This window comes from Heloderma suspectum, chromosome 1 (genome assembly GCF_057233095.1).
Source record: "Heloderma suspectum isolate Gila_16-S chromosome 1, 16-S_ref, whole genome shotgun sequence".
NCBI lineage: Eukaryota > Metazoa > Chordata > Lepidosauria > Squamata > Helodermatidae > Heloderma > Heloderma suspectum.
Genome location: NC_139458.1, coordinates 411759287 through 411784383, shown reverse-complemented (window position 1 = coordinate 411784383; position 25097 = coordinate 411759287). Strand labels below are relative to the sequence as shown.

The 25097-nt window shown below is 41.7% G+C and overlaps 1 protein-coding gene across 3 annotated transcripts in view; it reads right to left on the bottom strand.

The window, feature by feature from the left end:
- The window catches only part of PRKCE (protein kinase C epsilon), a 498772-nt gene that overhangs the window by 445615 nt on the left and 28060 nt on the right, over positions 1–25097 (bottom strand). The gene's annotated exons all lie outside the window — the stretch shown is intronic.

Below are 25097 nucleotides of genomic sequence, written 5' to 3'. Positions count from 1 at the left end.
TCTCCAAACTCAGGCCTCTCAGTCCCATATTTTATTACCTCAGCAGCTCAACTGTAGGCCTATTTTAATGTAGTTTACTAATTTGTTACTCAAATCATAGAGAACACCAGAGTGAAAGAAGCTGAACAGAAATAGATGCCTCGCTGCTAGGTTGAAAGACCACTCAGAAGCTCCCATGTTAGCACACCCTCCATCATGAGGTGCTTGTGGGTGCTTGCAATGTCCTGTTTTCACAGCAAGGATCACTCCCTGAGTGCTCCCCCGCCCCCCCGGGCCATACACTGCTGAAGATTCTTTTCCAGATGCTGTACATTAAACTGGCTATAATAATTCACTTATCTGGGAAACGTATGGGGGATGAATAGAACGTTTAATCTCACAATGAATCTGGTTGTACTTATAGAATAGTATAAATGCATTTAACTATCTGGATAGGAAGTTACAGGTAGTGCTGGTCTGAAGCATTCAGCACAGCAATCTAGCTAAGTTTGGGGTTGGAGCGAAAACGCCCTCCCTCCTACCCACCAGCCACCCCAAAGACTGGATTGTTGTTTGCGGGGTGGGCAAATTCTAGGATTGTTTGGGAGGTTCTTCCTGTTAAATAAAAAGCAGCTGGCAGTTAGTTTATCTTTCTTTCTCCCCCTCCCCACCACCCCCACAAAAAGCCTTGCTACTGCTTTAAGGCAGTTTGGCTGTCATCAGCAGCCCAGCAGCGGTCCTGGGAGAAAATGCCCCATGGAAATTATACTACATCATGACATGTAGCATTGTTCCGAGGGTCATTAGGGGCAGCCATCTCCCCCACCCCCACCCCAAGAATGCCTCTCGGAACAACTCTACATCATGATATAGCATTGTTCCCATGAGACATTCTGACCCAAGAATGCCATAGGCTGCTAAGGGCAAGAAAGATGACACCTGAAGCAGCAAGAAGGCACCTTTTTTTTGGTGGAAAGAAAGAAAAAAGGAAGGAAGGAAGGAAGGAAGGAAGGAAGGAAGGAAGGAAGGACCAATCTATGGCCACTTTGTCTTTAAAGGTAAGGTCACCACTTCCCCAAAATTCTTAGGAATGCTAAGAACTACTTGCCCCCTAAAAGCTGTCGAATCACTCCCCACGTACACTTTCAGGGGAACAATTGGTCCTCTGAAACTCTGTGTGTGTGTGTGTATGTGTGTAGGGGACTATTCAGTCCAGCTTTAGCTGCAGGAGTGAGATGTCATGGCATTCTATGGCCATGTGTGTGCATTTACATGAATGTAAATTTTACTTCTAGCGATTCAACATCTTCCCCCCAAAACAAGATAGCAACAAAATAAGGATACTGCTTTACCAGGGACACGTACCAAACAACAGAGACTACCCCAGTATATAGAGACAGTTAGGATACATGTACTAGTTGGCACTTGCATTACAACATTCAGAAGCCAAACCCACCAGAAAACCATCTCTCGCCTATGTCTTTGAATAACTGCACTCCAACCTGTCTTATGTGCTGTTTTTTTTTTAATCCACATTCTACCCTAGGGAAACAGTAATTCTGCAACCAACACTTATTATGTAAATCAATCACATTTACACAAAATTGCCCATTTTGCATAGGTCAGCCCTTTTTTGCTAGTTAAGGGGATGGCAACTGTGTAGAGCACTAATATCCAACTTCCTAAGTAATGGAATTCCATCAGGTTTCTGAAAAGTCATCAGATTTATCTCTGAATCCGTAAGTGCTGGTAGCTTGATTTTAAAAAGAATAGAAAAGAAAAGGAAGCTGTAGTTCCTCCACCCAGGTATTTATTCCTACACCCAATACTAAATATTGTATATATGTTACCCAAACACAGATTATCTCAAACACACAGCACAACATCATAGAAAATTACATACACACACAGTCCCCCCGCTTTTTTTTCCTTCTTCATCCCCAGAGACCTATGCTACACCCACATCACACACAGGTTTCTTTCCTTACTCATTGTCACAGCTGACTTCATTCACGGAGTCCTGGGAAATTATGAGCTCATCCATTTCTGAATTCCAACAGGCCATTGTCCCAAGGAAAACAGTCATCCTACAAACCTATAAATGTTCAAAACTCGGGAGGCAAGCCAATATTTCATAAGTAGAAAACCAAAGCAATAAACTGCTGTTCTCCATCACTACGACCTGGCACAAAAATGGGAGTTAACCCATCACAGGCATGTAAGAAAGTAAATCAGACTTAATAAACTTAAGCATACTCTAATAGCAGAATATGCTATTTATTTCAAATGTTCAGAGTAATTTAAAGTAACCCTTAAACAGGACATTTAACTTTATGCAATAATACCAGTCCTGGATAGTTGTTTCAGGATTGCACACCTGAGCTGCAATCCTGCACATACCTAGGAAAAAGGTATAAACACAGTGACATTTAAGTCTGAGTATTCATGCAATCATGTAGGTTAACAAAAATCTTGACACTTGTTGGCATCACAAAGCACTAGCACTAACAGCTGTAAACTAAAGAACAACCCAAATATGACCCAAATTTGTGGGGCATGTCCTAACTTAATGACAAAACCAAGTCCTGAAATCTCCCAGCTTCATCCTCAATATTTATTATTGCATTTTATTATAGGCTGGCTTAATGCTCAAGCTGTGTGTTGTCCTTTTGCTGGAATACCTGTCCAACTTCCATTTAAAACTACTTAGTTCAACTTCTCTGCACACTGTTAACAAAGAGGGATCAATAAATATTTTTATTCCAGATGAGAAGAGAGAAATAAAATGCTCCAGCTTTTAATCTGCTGGGTCCTAACTCATTAATATGTCATAGAAAAAGTCAACACGACCCCAGTGGAGTCAAGTTCAAATCTATAGCCAGGACTTTCCATTCATTAGATGGCCTTAGTGGCTTGCGTGCAAAAGAACTGGTAACCATGGGCCTGTCCCCACATGTCGCCGGCTCAACACAAGTGGCCCAACACACACTTGATCTGGTTTTCTTTGACTAGGGAGGAAGATGATGATCTCAAAGTGAGGGACTTAACATCTATCCCCTTGTCATGGTCAGATAACTTCCTACTGAGGTTTAGACTCTCGGCAGCCTTTCCCCTCTGCAAGGCTGAGGGACCCATTGAAATGGTCCGCTCTCAGAGGCTAGTGGATTCTGATGGATTCCAGAGGGCTCTGGAGGATATGGCTGGTGCTCCTGTCAAAGCCCAGGTCACTCTGTGGAGTGCAGAGATGACTCGGGCAGCTGACGTAATTGCTCCCAAGCGCCCTCTCCCTCTGAGAAGAGCCCAGCCCACTCCTTGGTATACACCTGAGCTGAGGGCAATGAAGCAAAAGGGAAGACGGTTAGAATGGACGTGGAGGAAGACTCGTGCCAAGTCTGACCAAGCACAGGTTAGAACTCATTACTGAGCCTACCCTGTGGCGGTGAGGGTGGCGAAGAGAGAGTTCTTTTCCACCAGCATTGTATCTTCCTTGGCCCCCACAGTGGGGGCTGCCTGTGGACCACAGCCTGCATGTTGCCCACCTCAGGTTTAAGGGCTGACCCAAGTTTTTAGCTGCAGTTTGGACCCTGAACATGATATAAAGATCGAGAGAATTTCATGCAAAATTATCTGCAGCACTTTGTCTCACACAAGTTTTCATGTGGCCCCTTAGGGGCGAAATAATCTGCCCGAACTATTACATAATGCATCCTGATTGAAAACTCCATTAGGTGATCCTGCATTTTGCACAGCTGCAAACGGATACATTGCCATGATGAAGCCCATGCTAAGGAGCAAAGGAATTCCTGTTTGGCTAAGGTCATGCGTCAGAAATACCCTTTTCTGTACATCAGGCGTTTGAAGGACAACACCTCACTTCCTGCCTTGATCCGCAGACATGGTACTTTTTCAAAACAGTGAAGATTTAAAATAGCTTTTTGCATCACAACATAAAAACCTCTAAAATCACACTACGGTTCTATTATCCTATTATGATTTTATCTGAAATTTGGAATAACAAGTTCAATAAATGGCAGTTCTGAATATGATGATTTACAATGTTGTTGCAGGAGACCATGGAACACTGTTATAAATACAAAAAATGTTGTTAAAATATATGTTGTTACCCTGGCTGTTTTGCAGTTTGGTTTTAAGGAGTGGAATTGTACTTAAGAAACATGTAAGTAAACGCCCTGGAGAGATTACTCATTACAATACTTTTTACAGCATGCCAAAAAGAAGAGGTTATGGCTATCAGTGGCTACTAGTATGCCTCTGTATACTATTGGCTGGAGAAGATGATTGGAAGGGTGCTATTGGGCTCATGTTGTGCTTCTGGGCTTGCATCTGGTTAGCCACTGCAGGAACAGAAAACTGGACTGGACAGGGCTTTGATCTAATCCAGCATGGATCTTTTTGTGTTCTTAAGAGAGAAAATTGAAAACGAATATCTCTCTGAAAGAATGCTAAACCAAGGCATCTTTTTATGCCATATTCTGTGTTACATTCGGTGATGTGAGGGGTGTCGGGGATCTTCCAGTACTTAATTTTTCCAGGCACATTTTCCATTTCATTTGTTCATTAGAAAAAATGAATGTATACCAACTGCAAAAAGAGTATTAGGCAAGCCTGGCCATTTCAAAGTTGTAATGACTGTTTTTCAGGTGATTATCCTTGGCAAGTATGTTGAGAGAAAGCATTTCAGAGTGAAATGGAACTAATAAATAGTGACAGCGAAACTGAAGGTGCCTCAGCAACCTTAGTGGAAGACAGCGGAGCTCTGTTGAAATAGATGAGTGGTTGTGAGCATATCATGCACAGTTCTTTGGGTTGCTAAAGTTAATTAGTTTGTCAACGTTTTCAATACCTTTGGGGGGGTTCTTTAAATGTAAACAATGTAAGGGAAGTACATGCTATTTTCTTTTATTTTTTAAATATGTATTTATTTTATTACATTTCTATTCTGCCCAATAGCCAAAGCAATCTGAGTGGTTCACAACAATTAAAAACATAAAATACAAGATGATAACATAAAATATAAACATTTAAAACTAGAGTATAAAATAAAAATAGAAACCAAAATAATACCTAGCCAGAGTGCAGAGATTTAAAATCCAGTAACAGATTTAAAACAACAGAAACTGAAAGACAAGTATTCCAATAAAAACTTCTACGTAATATAACATTTAAATCACATTAAGAGAGCAATCCTATGGCCCCTAGACAGCATCTGGGAGCCCATAGGATAGTTCAGATTCCTGGATCCGAGGTTGGAGTCAGGGCTCCGATCTCAGACTACAGATGTAAAATTTCCGGAAATTTTGAAGCTGGGGGGGGGGGGAGTTTCTTTGGGGTAGGGGGATGGAAAAAATTGGAAAAATGGAAAAATAAGCAATACTTATTTTTGTAAGCACTCTTTACAGATCTAAAGTCACTTTGTTGCTTTAGGACAACCTTCCCCAACCTGGTGCCTTCTGGATACTTTGGACTTCAGCTCCCATCACCGTCAGACAGCATGGCCAATGGTCAGGAATGCTGTGCACTGTAGTCCAAAACATCTGGAGGGCACCAGAATAGCCTTTCTGTTCCTACAGTTATTTTATGTATGACTTAGTTTGCTCATAAAATTATCATTATATTTTAAAACTTTTAAAAGTAAGCTTGGTTAGTTCATTTGTAATTATTGTCTGAATAGATTAGAACTACATGAAATGACTGCTACACCATCAGAAACACAGAACTCCCTAGAACAAAAACCAAGCTGTCAAGATTGCACATTTACTGTCAAGAATGCACAATAGTGACTCTACCCAAGCTGTCAAGAATGCATATTAACTGTCAAGAATGCACAATGGTGACTCTACTCACATGTTGGGAAACTGAGCATAAATGTCTATCAGTAAAATATACTTTAGATCAATATTTTTAATAAGGAATGAAATAACTAACTATGGTAGGAATATTACAGAGAGGATTAAAAAATATTTTCCCCATGGCTTCATTATTTCCAGGCATTTTACATCTCTAGTCTTTCCATGAAAGTGTTCTTATTACATAGTTTTTAGAAATTATTTTGGAGAGAGTAAAGGTACAAGTAGCTGAGGAAAGAAGGGAAGCGAAAAGCAAGGGAGAAAGGGGAAGATATATCCAACTGAATGGAGAGTTCCAGAGAATAGCAAGGAGAGACAAGAAGGCCTTCTTAAATGAACAATGCAAAGAAATCGAGGAAAACAACAGAATGGGAAAGACTAGAGATCTCTTCAAGAAAATCGGAGATCTCAAGGGAACGTTTTGTGCAAAGACGAGCATGATAAAGGACAAAGAAGGCAGGGACCTAACAGATGCAGATGAGATTAAGAAGAGGTGGAAAGAATACACAGAAGAACTATACAGGTAATATCTTAATGTCCCTGATAGCCATGATAGTGCAGTCACTGAACCTGAGCCGGACATCCTAGAGAGTGAAGTCAAGTGGGCCTTAGGAAGCATTACTAACAACAAAGCTAGTGGAGATGACAGTATTCAGCTGAGCTATTTAAAATCCTAAAAGATGATGCTGTTAAAGTGCTGCATTCAATATGCCAACAAATTTGGAACACTCAACAATGGCCGCAAGACTGGAAAAGGTCAGTTTACATTCCAATTCCAAAGAAGGGCAACGCCAAAGAGTGTTCAAACTACAGCACAATTGCGCTCATTTCACATGCGCTCATTTCACATGCCGGCAAGGTGATGCTCAAAATCCTACAAGCTAGGCTTCAGCAGTATGCGAACCGAGAACTACCGGAAGTACAAGCTGCGTTTCGAAGAGGCAGAGGAACTAGAGATCAAATCGCCAACATTCGCTGGATCATGGAGAAAGCAAGAGAATTCCAGAAAAACGTCTATTTCTGCTTCATTGACTATGCTAAAGCCTTTGATTGTGTGGATCACAACAAACTGTGGCAAATTCTTAAAGTGATGGGAGTACCAGACCACCTTACCTGTCTCCTGAGAAACCTGTACGAGGGTCAAGAAGCAACAGTAAGAACCAGACATGGAACAACCGAGTGGTTCAAAATTGGGAAAGGAGTACGACAAGGCTGCATATTGTCACCCTGCTTATTTAACTTATATGCAGAGTACATCATGAGAAACGCCGGGTTGGATGAATCACAGGTCGGAATTAAGATTGCTGGGAGAATTATCAATAACCTCCGATATGCAGATGATACCACCCTAATGGCGGAAAGCGAAGAGGATCTAAAGAGCCTCTTGTTGAGGGTGAAAGAGGAGAGTGCAAAAGCTGGTTTGAAACTCAACATTAAAAAAACTAAGATCATGGCATCTGGCCCCATCACTTCCTGGCATATAGAAGGGGAAGTAATGGAAGCAGTGACAGATTTTACTTTCTTGGGCTCCAAGATCACTGCAGACGGTGACTGTAGCCATGAAATTAAAAGACGCTTGCTCCTTGGGAGGAAAGCTATGGCAAACCTAGACAGCATAGTAAGAAGCAGAGACATCACCTTGCCGACAAAGGTCCGCATAATCAAAGCTATGGTTTTCCCAGTAGTAATGTATGGCTGTGAGAGCTGGACTATAAGGAAGGCTGAGAGCCGAAGAATCGATGCTTTCGAACTGTGGTGCTGGAGAAGACTCTTACAAGTCCCCTGGACTGCAAGGAGGTCAGATCAGTCAATCCTAAAGGAAATCAACCCTGAGTGCTCATTGGAAAGACAGATACTGAAGCTGAAGCTCAAATATTTTGGCCACCTAATGCGAAGAGAAAACTCTCTGGAAAAGACCCTGATGCTGGGAAAGACTGAAGGCAAAAGGAGAAGGGGACGGCAGAGGATGAGATGGCTAGATAGCATCACCGATGCAATGAATATGAATTTGAGCACGCTCCGGGAGAGAGCGGAGGACAGGAAGGCCTGGCGTGCTATGGTCCATGGGGTCACGAAGAGTCGGACACGACTGAACGACTGAACAACAAACAATATATAAACACTTTCTTAAATCGTAGAAGAAAACATTTCATAATCCAAAGCTGTTCAATTTTTCCAATTTGTCAGAAAGAAACAAAAATGGTCCTTGGGGGGAAAAAAAAAAAGCCCACAAAACAGTGTTTTCTTAATTTTTCTGGTTTTTTTCCAGGCCTTCACATCTTTACCTCAGACCCAGGAGTCTGAGCTCCCCGCCCCTCTCCCTCACAACTGGCACAGAGAGCACCATGCCTGCTGCCTCTCTGAGGTCGCAAATGTGACCTCAGAGGGAAGGTAAAGGGGGCATACCTGTGGGTGGGGAGGGGACTGGGGAAGCCAGCTTACAAGGAATCCTCTGGCCTCTCCAGCCTCCTTCCCTTCCGCTCTCCAGCACCTCAGCTAGACAGATGAAAAAGCCCATCTAGCTGAAATGCAGGGTGGGAGGACCATGGAGGTGAAGATCACCTCTGCCTCTCCTCCTGCTCTGCATTGGATGTTACAAGGCCCCCACAAAACAATCAAATGTGATCAGATCACAACATTTTTTGACAAGATTGAATCCCTCCACCAAAGGTGAAGATAGAAGTCTCAGTATTCCATTATATGAGGACTAACTGACCTGCACTTCATTTCCGATGAACCCATTTATTTCATCATTACACTGTAAAAAAGTAACGGACCCCTTGCTTCCCATTTGAAAAATCCCAGCAAATCAAGATTTGTTGAAACATATGGGTCTTTCTTTTTTAGTATGGAATATTGCAGGTTGAAACACACATAGACAGGATAAATAATTCCTAAAATTACTTCAGAAACATGATATAATCTGCATCCAGGAGATATGGATAACGGACACAGAACCAAACAAGATCTATCTAGAAGGTTACTCATCTAGAACCCTCCCTGCAAAAAAGCTTTCTTCCAAGGGCCGTCCAGCTGGTGGCCTTGCCACCTTAATAAACCAAAAATGGAAGCTTTACATTGAACAGATCAAAGTGGAAGCTGCCCCATCCCTTCTGATAGTAAGGTGTGGTCAGGGAATAGTTTTTCCCTAATCATAATTAACATCTATACCCCACCCCACAGTACAAAAGCCCCCCTTAACACGCAGTGGACTGAATTGGATACGGCCCTTGATTACCTAGAAAATGAATTCCCACTCGTTATTATTATAGTAGTGGGCGATTTTAATGCTAGAATTGGAGGAAACAAAAATAAGTTAGCAGGCCACCTAAATATTGATGAAGAAGAATTGCTAGCTGTCTTTCCACAGAACTTGAGAGACAAGACTACTAACATAGAGGGTTACAACTTTTTGGAGTTTCTGTTTAAAAGGAACTATTCAATCTTGAATGGTTCCTATCCTAAAGATACCCCAGGAAACTTTACCTATTTATCAACAAGGGGACAAAGCATAATTGATTATGCCTGTGCTCCTCTGAACAAGATTAAAAACTTCATTAATTTTGACGTCATACCTATGGGCCATTGTGACCACCAGCCTCTAAGGTTCGAGTTCTTTAGAGAAGATGGAAGCCTCCAGATTTTTGCCTGTGAAGAGTTCCAGGCCAGAGTCAATTTTCTTTTTGTACTTGGTCAAAGGAGGGTTAAATAGAATAATATTACAATGGATATAATAAATCATACCCTCTTATCGGAACAGATGTTATCCCTTCGTAATAATATACTAGAATTAGATGTTACTTCAGCAAACGGTGTACCTCTATACCAGCATATAATGAGTATTCTAAAGCCTAATTTGATCAGAGGCAAATGCAGAGCTTTCTGCAGCCAATATCAAGAAAGTTGGTTTGACCAGGATTGCAGAAAGGCTCGATCAGCAGTAAGAAGCTATTCTAGGAAAATGAAGTCTAACCATTCCCCTAAAATAATTGAGATATTTGTGAATAAGAAAAAAGAATACAGGGAATTAATCAGAAACAAGAAAATGACATTTCAAAGACAACTCTGGCATAGCTTGGATACTGCTATGGAGACAAAAGATATGTCAGCCTTTTGGAAGATTGTAAACAACAGCTTAAACAGTGATATATCTAATGTAAATCCACAGATATCAAAGACAGACTAGGAGAAACATTTCAGTGTTTCATTTAATGCCCATAGCCCGCAATTACATCTGCCTTTGTGCTGCGTCCTTGGCACTCCAGATCCATGGCACTCTGTATCCCATAAAGAGATAGAGTGATTAATTAATACAATGCCAGCTAAAAAAGCCCCAGGAGAAGACTATGTCCCAGCAGAGGTAATCAAATATAACATCAAGTGGTGGCTGCCTATTCTGGCCAAACTGATCATATAAACCTACTTGGGGAATTCCCAAAGGATTGGAATACTTCTATTGTAATTCTGATATTCAAAAAAGGAGACCTTAATCTCCCTTCAAATTATAGGCCAATTAGTTTTATTGATATTGCAGCCAAATTATATGCCAGACACCTGCTGAAAAAACTGGAGGATTGGGCCTCCATAAATAACATCCTTATAGAAGAACAAGCTGGTTTTCGAGCTGGTTATTCAGCAATGGACCATTGTTTTGTACTAGAACACCTGGTTAATAAGTATAAAAATTGAAAAAAATCAAAATTGTACGTGGCATTCGTTGATTTCAAAGCCGCCTTTGATTCAATTACTAGGAACAGGTTATGGGCAAAACTGGCAGACCTAAATTTAGATCGACGTCTCTTGATTCTATTACAACTGTTGCATGAAAACTCAAACATTCAGGTGAGATTTTCTACTGCTGGACACATGACAGATAATATCGCAGTATCCCGCGATAACCCGAGGAGTTAAACAGGGGTGTGTCCTGGCCCCTCTTCTCTTTAATCTATTCATAAATGATATAGCTTTTGATTTGACTGGTGACTTTTATTTCCCAGTAAAATTAGAAGAAAGGAAATTGTCCTTTCTTCTTTATGCTGATGATCTGATTCTCATCTCATATACCCAGATAGGTTTATGGAGATTACTATCAGCACTGGCTGAATATTCCCATAAAAACCTACTATCTATCAATTATGGGAAAACCAAAGTCATGGTCTTTGGACATAGATCCCCATTACATAAATGGAGAATAAACACCCACCCTATTGAGCAAGTATCCTCGTATCATTATCTGGGTGCTCTTTTTTCAGCTTCAGGAGGCTGGGACACCCATTTCGAATCCTTGAAATTAAAGACAAACCAACAACTAAATGGTTTACTGAAGTTCTGGCATACAAGGGGAGGTTACCACATCCACTCAATGCTAATTCTGTTGAAATCAAAACTTATCCCTCAGTTTGTATATGGAGGAGAGTTATGGGCTTTCAAGTCTTTGTATAATATACAAATATTTCAAAACAAATTGCTGAGAACAATTTTAGGTTTGACAAGGTGTATCCCTGCTTCATTTTTACGTTCAGAAACTGGTGTAATACCAGTTAAATCTATCATGGTCATCAGGGCCTTTAATTATTAGCTCAAGACTTTTTTCTCTCCTTCAACTAGATTACCTAAACTGTGCCTTTTAGAACAAATGAGAGTTAACCCATCAAACACATTATTCTGATTTCAGAAACTAATTTCTTACATTCATTATTATGGTTTTTCCTTTAAACATTTTACCACTTTGAATGTTGCCCACAGCAAAGAGGTCTTTAAGGAGAAGGTTTACAGCGTTTCTATCCAAAAGGATCTCTGTTCAGTGTCTAGTAATAAGATAGCACCTTGGTTTGCAAAGACCAAGCTCAAATGTGAATGTGAACACTGTCTGACTTTAATTACAAACCCTCGTCTTAGATCCGCTCTCACATGATTGAAGATGGAGCAAATGAAAACAGCAGTTTTAGAAGGGCATTTTAACAAGACTCCCTATGCCTCGAGACTTTGCCGTAGTGGCAAAGTGGAAGATCTGCCTCATTACTTATTCTATTGCCCTATTTATTTCCAAATTCGTTCTAAACATTTGCATCATTTTCTTAAAAAAAAAGTCCAGCTGGTCCGATTTAGACAGAATACACTTTTTGTTTACTTCCAAAAGTAAGACAGTCCTATTGGCATTGGCCAGTTTTGCTCTCACAGCCCAATCACATAGAGTTAATTTTATGACCTTGCAGGAAATTAAAAATTAATATGATTTGTTTGATTTCCTCTATGTATATTCTATCTTTGCTATTACTCTGCTTGTTGTAACCTTTGGTTGAAACAATAAAAGCTTTGATTGATTGATATTCTGAGTTTGGAGGCTTACAACCATCCCCATAAGATTGCACCTGAGTGTGCTTTAATTTTTCCCCTCAAATATTTCAAGTCAAATACTTCTGGTGCGTGGGGACAAAAAATTAACACCAGGTAATTTCTTTTTAGCTTTGTTGTTTACTAAATAGAAGTAAAATAAACAAGCTAAATTAGACCTCACTAGGGAATGAGTGGGCAAGTTGTGGCTCTCCAAATGTTTTAGGCTACAGCTTCCATCACCTCTAGCCAGCATAGCAAATGGTGAGGGATGATGGGAGTTCTAGGCCAGAACTTCTGGAGAACAACAAGTTGCCCCCACCCGCCCACCCCACCAAGACTCTAGAGCATCAGAACATTTTCCAATGCAAATTGAAAAAAATCCTATGCAAAACCCTATGCAAATTAACTAATTTGTATTGCATTTCCCCCCCCAGAAAATTTCGCATTTCAAAAATTTCTAGAAAATCTACATTACTGGTTACATTCCCCTTCTGCAATTTGTCTCTTTTCAATTGTGACCCTGTTGACATCATCAGTCTTTTATGGAATTTTATGTAAAGTCTTAGGGGTTTTTTCCACCTGAAAGTTATTACTCTTATTCATCACCATCATGTACAAATGTTCATACCAATTTGACATGGTTTCCCCAAAGAATCCTACGAACTGTAACTTGTTCAGGGTGCTAAGAATTCCCAATTAGATCCTGTCACACCTCCAGTCAGAGAACTGTCATTTGCAGGGGAAAGTAAATGAATCTTTAACACTTTTACATTTGCAGTGTAGATAGGAATCTATTCTATGCAGAAATGGTTCCTCGCCAGAGCTCAATGCCTATACACTACCCCGAGTACTTCAAAAGACAAACATTACCTGTTTAAGAAGATCAATACTGTATCCATAGTGACTAACTTCTATCACTTTTGATCTGAAACTTCAAACATAAGTGAACATTAAAGTCACCTGTACTGGAAGATTGGCAGGGGATGGGGGGTGTCAGTAAGCATAGGGATACATTTTTCTCATAATCATTTCTCATCATTTTTTCCCTTTCTCATAATACTAGAACCCAGGGTCATCCCATGAAGCAGATTGGTGAGAGATTCAAGACAAATAAAAGGAAGTACTTCTTCACACAGTGCATAATTAAACTATGGAATTTGCTACCACAGCATGTAATGATGGCCACCAATTTGGATGGCTTTAAAAGGGGTTAGACAAATTCCTGGAGGATAAGGCTATCAATGGCTACTAGTCCTGATGGCTATATGCTACCTCCAGTATCAGAGGCAGTATGTCTATTTACCCCAGTTGCTGGGAAACATGGGTGAGAAGGTGCTGTTGCACTATGTCCTGGTTGTGGGTTTCCCGTGGGCAGCTGGTTGGCCACTGTGTGAACAGAATGCTAGACTAGATGGAGCCTTGGTCTGATCCAGCACAGCTCTTCTTATGTTCTTATATTCTTAAGCAGTCACTGGCAATGACATTTGGCACCAATACTTCTGCACAAGCTGCACATGACCGCTTAGCCCTTCCTGAAGGTACTCAACGCATCAGACTATCTAGCCCCCTATATTTCTACAGCCACAAGCTGCATGTGCTTTGTTTACTGCTCACTTATCCTGAACTGCAGGGCTTTCCAACATGCAGATGGTTTTGAAGAAAAAAAATCTCATTTTCTTTGATGGCTTCAAAAAGCCGGAAAGAATCTCTCTCCCCTTCTGGAGAGCCAAACGACCAAACCAAAGAGAATTGCTGTTGAGCTGTGTGATCATTAGAGCCCGTTATAACTCAGTTGACCTTCCTTGGCCTTAAAATAACTTGCTCTGTCCTTGTGAAAGGTATACATGCGCATCTGCTCTAGGAACTTTGTCCTTTTACATAGAATGAAATTTCCAAGAGTGACTTTAAGTGGAAAAGCAGTCTAATGACAGACATACAGAGGAAAAGCTCAACTGAAGTCAGCAATAAGATTCGAGGTGAATTCAACTGATCCTAAAATTCCCTTACTCAGTTTGCCTTCTTCTAATAAGGAGGTGTGTACAGATCAGGAACTTATACTAAAACAGAGGATGGGTCCTGCCTCCTCTAGAATGCCTTTTGAGCTGTAAGAATAAAATGTTCCTCTAATTTTTATTTATTATTACATTTATATCTCACCTTTCTTCCATTGTGGAACTCAAGGTGGCTACATGTGGTTCCCAGGTGGTCTCCCTTCCAAACACTGACTAGACCCAGTCATGCATAGCCTCTGTAAGGTGGCTGCCTCATGTGCCTTCAGATCATGCCTAATTATAATGGGCACCACAGCGGTTTGCTAAGAAGCTGGCTAGCCCTGCTAGATGCTAGCGATGTAATGAGGACAATGCCTCACTGGCCATATGATGTCAGCATGTCCCATAGTGGCTCCTTTTTGGTTGGAAAACATTGCTCGGGTAAATTTTGTTATTGAAAAATCTGTGATAATAACAAATGTACATCCCTGTGATGTGGGGTTGCATTCCTGTGATGCAGAGATTAACAGATGGACTGCAAAAGTGGATGCTGAGAGCTGTTACAGTTGCAAAGAGACTTATACTTAAGCGTGGAAGCAAAACCACCCACCACCTATCTCTCAACAGACTGAATATCTGCTTACTGCTCTTGCTGTGCTTGAGCATATCTCCTACAACTGCCAAAGTTGTATGGATGCTTATTTAGGTATATGGACTACATATATTAACGTATATATTTAAAATGGAAATGTTAATCCTTTTTTCTTTCTTTTTTTTCTTTTCCCTATATCAAGGGAGATGTTAATGATTACTGTATATTGATATGTTTCATGATGATTTCCCCCTCCCCCACCTTGTTTAAAAGGATTTAAAAAATAATAATGTGGGGGGGACTGTGCATCAGCTCTCCGATGTTTGGGCCTCAGCTATCAGAAGACTGTGCATCCTTTAAAAAAATTAAGCACTGCGTGCAGTTAGTGGCGTATTAGTTACAATTCAGTTACAATGAGGGACGTATCTCTCACTTTTTGTTAAATGCTACCATACGGAGGGCACAATTCTGTGGGGATAGTCAGCTGCCTCTGAACTCAAAGAGGTGGCCAACTATCGAATGCAGGGTGGATGGAGTGCGGAGGGGATCTTCTTCTCCATTCTCCAGCCACCCTGCAGTTGCAGCTAGACGGCCAGTTTCGGAAGTCTAACCAGGTCGCCTTGGAGCAGGTGGGGGAGAGGCCGGATGGCACATGGGAAGCATCGTACTGGCACTTCCGCAGTCCCCTCCCCTCCCCACCCCCAGGAATGCCCCCTTTCTGGCCACTCCACACTGCTCTTCTGAGCGTGGAGCAAGGCACGAACTGGGCCGCCTACGAGGCAGCAGGGGAAGGGAGGAGGAGTTGGATTTCTGGGAACTGACCTTGGAGCACTGGCTCCAAGGTCAGTTCCCAGAAACTGAAAAATCCTATGGCTGTCTAGACATTGTCTAGCAGCCATAGGATTGCATCCTTATTTTATTACATCATATGCAGAGTACAAGATACCATGTACTCAGAACTGAAAACAAAAACAAAAAAAAACAAGCCTTATAAATTTTTCAAACTTTAAGAGCAATGTTTGTTTAGGTTTTTTGTTTTTGCTTTTTAAGATCAAGGTATATGCATTTCCCTTCTTCCTTTTCTTTCAGAACAGCCGCTTTGGGTTGCATTAGCAGGAATAGCATATGCAAAGCATGAATAGTAAGAGCCATTTCATAATCAGTCTTCCTGTGTGGTCACATAGGACTGGACAGGCCTTCAAACAGAAGACACGTTCAAATAAACAGAGGACTGTTCTCTGTAAAGTAGGATATGTGGCCACCTTATCCATTCATTAGGGGGAAAAACCCACAAAGAATATTTTCTTCTGGTTAAAAGAAAAACATAACTGTCCTCCAATATATTATCAAATAGTTGGCAATATCGAGTGCAGCAGCTGCAGTGTGCGAAATGTCAGGCTGTTTGTCACATGGTACTTTAAGTGTTTGTCATGAACATGCATTTCTTTGCATGCACACTAGCAATGAGATGCATCCACTCTGAGATGGAGGGAGCCAAAGCCCAGTGAATGACAGGTCTAGCAACACACCCTAACGAAAATGTAACCACGCATCCCGTGAAAGAAAAACCAGGGGACAGTGATTTAGCAGCACAGGGAACAGAAAGGGGGACTGTTCTGGGTAAACGGGAACAGTTGGGGACATAGGAGTTCAGTGTCTAATTTTGCATGTTGTGTTTCAAAGACCTGGGAAGGAAGGGGATTCACAGAACAGCAGTGAAGATAATAACAGCTTTGGAATCTAGGCCATATGGGGCAAAGGCTGAGAAGACCTGGCCATCTTTAGCTTAGGGAAAAGAAGATTATGGGGGAAGTATTATAGCAATTTTCAAACATCAAAAAGGCTGTCTGAAAGACGAGGAGGACCTGTGCTTAGCAGAGTGACTGGGGAAATTTCTATCACTTTCCAGCAGGAAGCAGGTACTGCACTAGCCTGGAGCTGGAACCAACACATCTCTCTGGAGGACAACAAGTTGGGGAAATTTGTGGTACACTACACTTATTGTACACTTCAAAAGGTAGCAGTTCCTCAAAGTTGGGTAGAGAGCAAGCCACTTCAACAGGCTGTAGTGATTGGCCCTCCTTACTAACATTTGGCAGAGGAGGACTTGAACTTCAAAATATGCATTTCCAACCATCTAGAAAAAATGTATGTTTGTTCCTAATGTGCACGTTAACTTTAATCTATACTTTTTTATATTCTCAAATCATTACATAATAAACCTCATTTTTAACCTTTTATTTAAAGTATGATTATTTTTAAAAAGTTTTAAAAGAGGTAAATCTGAAAGGTCTTATTTAGCATTTAGCCTCCATAATAAAACAATAATATAGTCTGAAGAAACCATACTGTTAGCTTGTCAAGATCCAGCCTCATTTAAATGAATTTTTGGACATCAAAACTGGCATGTTTTAAAACACTCTAGCAATTACATTCTCTTTAAAAAGGACATGTACTCCCGCCAAGTGCTGGATTTCTTTCCTTTTCTATTTAAGTATGAGTAACTTGTCACAAATCTTTCAAAATCCTTATAGCTTAATCCAAAGTTTATATTAGAGGCCAGATTTTTTAATGTCAGTATTTGAAGTGTAAGAAGGTCATTTGGCAAGAACTACAATATCTGAAAAGCCGGGATGAAAATTAGCACATAAGTAAAACCGAAGGCTTGAAATCTGAGGAATTCGAAAATGAAATGTGTTTGCCTAAGAAATGATTAAAGGAGACATAATCCATTACACTGGTTTGCATACCCACTTTGAATCATGGGTCCTTATCCTGGTTTAAAACCAGTCCTTAACCATGTTTTAATATTTTAAATATTAGACATAACACATAGCCATGGTAAAGGAAAACTAACCATGGTTAAATGTAGTCAACACAGGGCCACAATGGTGTGATTCAGACATAAGTTCAATTCTTGGTAAATGACCCTGAGGCTTGCATGCTGTCCCCTATCCTCATGTGTGGTCATTTCCCACCTTCCTGTCCTGCTTTAATAAAAAAAAACATAGTTTGATATTTTATCCAAGCCAGCAAACCATGGGTTACATATGTAATTGTAAACCAGGATTGGAAGCCAGGGTTTTTAGCTAGGGTCCAACCACAGTTGTTCCCACCTCTGTTCCCATTCTCTATTCGATCTCCAAAAATCTTTGTAAATATCAGAGGACAGATAATGGCCATTTCTCTTGCTAATGGGGTTGTCAAGTTTTGCTCTCAAACATTCTGAAACTTTGGGCTGAGTGCCTCTTGGCATATGGAGAGTGCTTTTCCTTTGTGAAGGGGACAGGTGTGTGTGTTTTTAAGTGTATTTAAGGACACTTTGCCTCCGAGGAATGTGAGAGATACAAATACAAACACACACACAGATATAGATGCCTCTGGGCTGTCCTAATTTGAAGCATTCAATCTTTGATATATTTTTTTTAATTGAAATATATATCATGGATTATGTATGTAAAGTAGAGAAATAAGAACGAAAACACTGTGCTGGCAAATGGCCAAGAGGATAAAATCCTGCATGGTCGCTGTCTTTGCACTGTATGCCATTTGAAATTAATCTCAATCCTGCAGATGCATTTCTGTGGATCAGTCTTCTGTATTTCTGCTCGAAAAGGTGTTCTGTGAAAAAATCACTGCTATGCTCTCGGAAAGATGCAGGTTCCACTCTCTGGCTTGTGCAGGGGCCAGGTTGGGAAAGCTGGAGATCTGCTTTATGTGTTGTAGGTAGTGTCTGTGTTGATCTAACACAGGCCTGTACTCAAGCAGGCATTGAAGGGGGCAGGCCTGAGCACAAGCCATTGGAATCTTGTTTATGTAAAAACCCACTTAACATATTATACAGATGACATGAATAGACTACTGTTTGCCGAATTACAGCCACAGAACTGTTTTGAGAAAGTCTTTCCAATTAATTTGTCCGGCTCAAACAAATTGGGCCAGCCCAGTGTTCCTGACACTTCCTGCTTTACAGCCATGTCTCTTTTTAATGAGCCGCAAGGGTAGCAAGGAATAAATTCTCCCCAGCATTGCCCAATCTGAACTGGTCAGGCAGGTTTTACAACCACATGGTTGACGGGTGTTTAATTCTGCCCAGAACCCAGGCTGCTACGCCAACTGCCTCTTCTGCATCCATGTGGTGTTTCGCTCCCATTTCTACAATGCAAGAAGCTTGTTCTTTATTGGACCATAAGGTTACCGTCCCAGATTTGCCTCAGGAATACATAGTATTCTTTTTTTTCAGTGGCTGCTGATGGCTCCAATGTCAGTGGGGCTGTGCATCTGCTCTGAGTTTCAGTCAAAACTCTAAAGGAGCTATCCAAGGTGTGGTGTGACAATAACTGTTGCCATGCAGTGGTTATGGTAGAACATCTTGGCTTTGGATCAGTGAATTTATTATTGGGTAGCAGGCATTTTAAAGCCAGTTGCCTGCCTACAAGTGTGATAATGTCCTTCCTCTGCCTGCGATAGCGGCAGAATTAGCTTGCCTCAAACCAAGAATGCAGAGTGATCATGCCCTCTCCAACCAACCAGTATCCTCTGATGAACAGTGTGCAATCAAAGTGTTATCCTCCACGACTGCAAATATTTTTGCAAAATTTAGAAACTGGACAGATTTTCTAGGACTCAGCTTGGATGGCGCAAATGGACTCCTGAATACACCAGTGGGATAACAGACTTTGTTCTCACTGGTGCAATCCAATTTGAAATCCCCTCCCCCACCCCAATGACCTTCCAGGCCATGCTTAATTGAGAGATGCCCGGGTGCAAGCCAATGTGGAACTGAGGGCTAACTAAAAATCTGAGGGGGCCCTTAGCAAACTGCCTGCTAGTGGATCTCCTCTTATGTCTGGTGGGTCCCTAGCCACAGGCTTACCTGGTGCAGGCAGTGGCAGGTGGCCATTTTAATTCCTCACAATGCTGTAGAGCAACACTATGTTGGGGGCTCTGTGGTAAATTCAAAATGGTGGCTCACAAGCTGAGGCCAGGCATTTTAAGGCCACTTGGTCCTGCTGGTGTACTAGCAGTTGCCCACAAGTGCTGGGTGCTGATGCTAAGACTGCAGGAACTCACAGCTTTTGGCCATGTCCCTTCTAGGGATGCACGTTGCTGGGAAATCCGGTTCTTTTTTGGCTCAATGGAGTTCTGAGGCATGTACGACTTGCTTTGTATCTACGAGCCGAGCTGCGAGCTGTTCCCCAAATTCCAGGAACTTTTTTACACATTTCTTGGGGGGGGATCTACAATTTGCACAATTTTTTGAGCAGTTTGCAGAAATTATGGCCATATTCGTGCAAATCACACAAATTTGGCCATAATTTCGACAAATTGCAGAACATTCCAAAAACTGCAAAATTCCTGGAAAATCCACAAACTGACCCAACTCACTGCAGATCAAGTCGGCCGCCGCAGCGGAAACTGAAACCAAGTCCGGGGGGCTCAGCCTAGGAAAACCTGTTGAACTCCACCTCACAAACAGATTTGTCCAACATCACTAGTCTCTTCCTCCAGTTACTGACTGCTAGTTGTAATTATTCAGTGGGGTGTGGGGGGAAGGCACTCTGCAAATGCTTGAAGAACTGGTTTGCCAGTAGAAATTAGTGATTTCTTTTTTTGGACAATTTTCTTGTGCAAATTAGATTCATTTGCATTGGGTAATTTCCCTCAGAAAATGTTCAGTTTACATCAGAAAATGTTCAGTTTGCATCAGAAAATGCTCTGATGCCCTAGAGCGGCCTTTCTCAGTCTGGTGCCCTCCAGATATTTTGGACAACCCCTGACTATTGGCTATATGGCTGGGGTTGATGGGAGTTGAAGTCCAGCACCTCTAGAGGGTTTCAGGTTAGGGAAGGCTACCCTAGAGTGTAATCTGATGTAGCACATTTATAATTTTGTGTGTTTTAGTAAACAACAAAGCTTGTCCCAGTACACCACAAGTATGTGACCTGAAGTATTTGAGGGGAAAAATAAAGCACCTTTAATTTGACTGAAATGGTATATTATGTAGCCACTTTTGTTGGAATACTCGTAAAAATTTAAAGACAATAGCATGTACTTCTCTTTACACTGTTTAAATTAAAGGGGAAAAAACAAAGGTACTGGAAACAAATGTTAACACACTAATCAATTTTAGCAACCCAAAGAACCGTACATGACAGCCTGACAACCTATAACTGTGAAACAGCCAAGCTTCTTTAATATTGTATTTGTAATTGGTGTCCATTCATTGTTACTAATTAACTTATGCAATGGAAAATTTTCTGCAAAAAAAAAAAAAAGGCATTGGAACTTTTTCCATGGAAAATTGTCTGCCCCACATCACTGTATGAACTATGTCTGCCACCATGGGACCCCAAAAGAGGTGGTGGAGGTTGGGGCACCTCATTCGCCACTATTTAAGCATGTGGTCGCTGACTGACTAGCCGCCCTGCCGACATCACCAGCCTGTGCCTGCAGCAGGGAGTGCAGCCAGCCAGTCAGGAGCTGTGTGCTTGTACACAACGCTGACTGCGTATTTCCCTGTGATCGCCATGCAGCAACAGCCAGCCGCTTCTAACAGTGAACTAGATCACTGCCTGGTTATCCTTATTTCATGTCTTCCAGACCCAAGTCCTAGTGTTCAAAGAGATTCTGGCCTGGCCCCTGGGAAACCCTGGCTTGAATGACGTCCTGCTTCCAGGGGAGGCGATGGAGGAACGGAACTGATTGATTGATTTTTAAAGGAAAGGGGGGGATGAGGCAAGAAAAGTGAAAAAGGCCCAATCTGGGGCAGATGCAGAAGAAAATTGTATTTCATTGAATTTTATTGTTCTGTATTCATTTTTAACTTGTACATCCCCTTGGGGAAGTTCCACCATTAAAGGTGGCCTAAGAATAATTTTAAATACAATACATACGTAAACACAGAGAATATTATGAGGAAAGGAGAATAGAGGGGGAAAGAACAAAGTGAGTTATATAGAGGAGGAGGACATAAGAGGAGGTGGCAGCTAGATACTACACAGTGCAACATGCATGGGAATATAATGTCCTGTTTCCTGTCCTCTTCAGAAACCCAGGTGCCAGTTATATGTCCCAATATTTATGTTGCCAGGGACGACTGGATGCCTGGATTTCTGTACCCCTGTTCTTTTCCAGTTACTCAGCAGCGTACATATGCCATGTACATAAGCACTGGTGGTGGAAACGCAAAAACCACACAAGCATGGAGAAATCAAGACAACAAATACATTAAAATAAATAATGTGTTGTAAATTACTTAGGGGTTGTCTAGATACAGACAGTCCACTTGAATTCACTATCTGCTACCAGTGATATGCTTTTTATGGTGATTATTATTGTTCCTGGTAGTTGTTATTAGGATCAGAACAAAGACTTGTGCTGTCCAATATTCTCTGCCCACACTGGCCAACTAGCTGCCTATGGGAAGGCCGCAACCAGGACATGAGCTCAAAGCATCCTCCCTGTCATGTTCCCCAGAAAGTGGCGTTCAGAGGCAATCCTGGAAGTAATATACTGTCATCACAACTAGTAGCCACTGATAATATTATCCTCCATGAATGTGTCTAACCTCCTTTTAAAGCTGTCCACATTGGCCCCGGGAAGGGAAGGTGGAAAAGCAGGGGCACATGATTTTGCCAGTTTTCTCTTCCACTCATGGAACAGGGGGTTGCCGGCCCATGTCAGGGGTGCATTTGAAACGACCCCAGGAGCGATTGGTGGAAATCCAGGCTTCCTTGTACAGGTGCAAGTGCCTCCTGCTTGCATAAGTGTTCAGCTGGATCCAAGCCAATGTGCCTGCAATAAGCCCTTTAAAAAGCGACTGTCTCGGCCTGTGCTCATGTGCTTTGCATTATATCCTCAGCTGCTAGAAGCACCCACCTACATTTTCCTTAAGAGAGGGACATGGGTTGTTGTTTTTTCCCAGGCTTATAAACTGCCTCATTGCCTGTTGTGAGAATTGTCTCTCGGCAACATGGCTAGGAAGCTTTTTGTAACCTGAAAGAGGTGTGTGCTTGTTCTTTTAGGCCATTGCTGTGCCGCATAGGACTAATATAGCTGGCTAATAAAAATAAGCAAACTAAAAACTCTTGTGGACTAGTAACTTCTGTAGATTTGTTGGCAAGCCTGAATGTGTTTACATCTGCAGTGCAGCTGGCTCTGTGGATGCTCACAGGGAAATTCCATTTACACATTTCACTTTAGAACGTCTAACAATAAACAAGAGTAGCTGGCTGATAAAATGTTTACATGATACATTTCTAACAATCCAGCACCATTCCTTCATATTTACAACTGCTATAAACACAATCAAAGTTTGTCTCTTAACAGCTCCTTTCTGGAGAAATCAAAACCTACAAACTGTAATGTTTCCTGTGTCTCCCAAGGATGTTCATTAAGGTAGTTTCAGGTTTTTATTCTTCTGATGGAAGGCTAGAATAACTCCATCACAAAGGAAATTTAACAATTTCTCACCAGAGGAGGTCAACGTGCCTCTGGGCTTTAGAGCTTCAGGTGAGAGCTCATATGATGGAATGTTCCTCCATTAAAAGTTCACACATGTAAAAAGCTAGCATGTCAGGAAGAAAGCTCTAGGTTCAGAGGCAGCAAACCACTGAATATCAGTTGCTGGGAAGAAACAGTGGGAGATAGCAGCTGCCTCAATGCCCTGAATGGGATCTTGGGAGTTGTAATACCAACACATCTGGAGAGCATCAGGTTGGGGAAGGCTTGGGTAACCTCTCCATTGTGGGGAGTTGTGTAGTGGAGGAGGAGCTCAGTTCCAGGACTTTTTTCAGGTGATGTCATCTGCCAGAATGCCAGGATAATGGATGAACCCTCCTTGCTCTGGCAAGCAAATCAGGGGATAATGAGGCTTTCAAGTTTTACTTCTGTTTGTGACAGATTAGCATAGAAGACATCAGAGAATTAAAGAAAATATTCAAGCAGAGGCTGGATACCTCTTCCCTTTACTTTGACAGAGTAATTACTTTGTGCAGGTTTAAATGGTGACACTTCTTTTGCAAATCATTCACATTTCTCATAAGAAGCCAAACGATTGCATTTCAGCAGGCAGAAGATCTTTGGTTCAAGCTCAATGCATTTTACAAATTGAACCTCTCCAGTCAGACGTAAGCACCGAGTTCAATGGAGCTTACTTCCGGGTAACTGTGCATAGTACTGTAGTCATGCTGATCCTAACAAACTGAGTATTATGCTATATACTGCTGCTCTTTGGTGTTTGTGTTTGTTTACAGCAGGGGTGTTGAACCTCTTTCAGCCCGAGGGCTGAATTCCATCTCGGAGAAGCTCTTGGGGGTTGCATTCCAGTGGTGGGCAGGGCCAAAGGCAAAAAGGGCAGGACCAGAAAATACCAGCATAACGTTGGATAATAGGAACAACTCCGCAAGCTTCCAGACACTAGGGGGCGATGACAATGTCCTATATCTTGAACAGTTCCTATTTCCTGTCATCTTCCTTCTTCCCCTGCCTCTGTAATGAGCAGCAAGGACCATGCAGGAAGCAAGTCGTCAAATCTCCATGCCTTCACTTACACTCACACTCCCAGCTTTAGGTGGTGCTTGTAGTTAAACACTGTTAGACAGCCTTCTCTAACAATGTGTATAAATGCACTAACACAGTACATTGATTTGAACTTCTTTTAAACTGGCTGTAGCCTGCATTTATTGCCTCCAATACGAAAAGTTGTGTTGCCATGCTTTCTCTATATAAAGCAACTCAGCTGTAAGTCACACCAGATTTTCCAGCACATATTTTAACTTAAAAGTCTTACTGGCAGTAACTAAGCCTTAGGAGAGGAATATCTACTTTTTAGAATGGGAAAAACTGAACAAAAACTGGGAAACCACTGAACGATTGGGGTCATGGGAAAGGGGAAGAGGTGTGGCCTTCTAGTGTACACATACATGCATACACGCACTGTCATGATGAGTTTCTGAACTACTGTGAGGATACTGGAATAGATGTGCCTTTGGTCTGGTCAGGAAGGGACCACAGCTCAGTCGTAAGAGCACATGCTTGGAAAGCAGATGGTCCCAGGTTCAATCCATGGCAACTCCAGGTAGGTCTGGGAAAATCCCTTGTCTGAAACCCTGGAGATCTGCTGCCAGTCAGTGTCGACAATATTGGGCTAGATGGACCAAGGGTCTGACTCAGTATAAGGCAGCTTCCTATGCTTCTATGTCCTATGTTTTTATGATCAGTTGAGTGCCTCCTTACAATCCTTACTTAGGTACTGATTTTTGACAGTGGACTGGGGCTCTGGTTTTCAATCTTCCTACCTTTGAGGAACTTTTCCCCACTCAGGCTCAT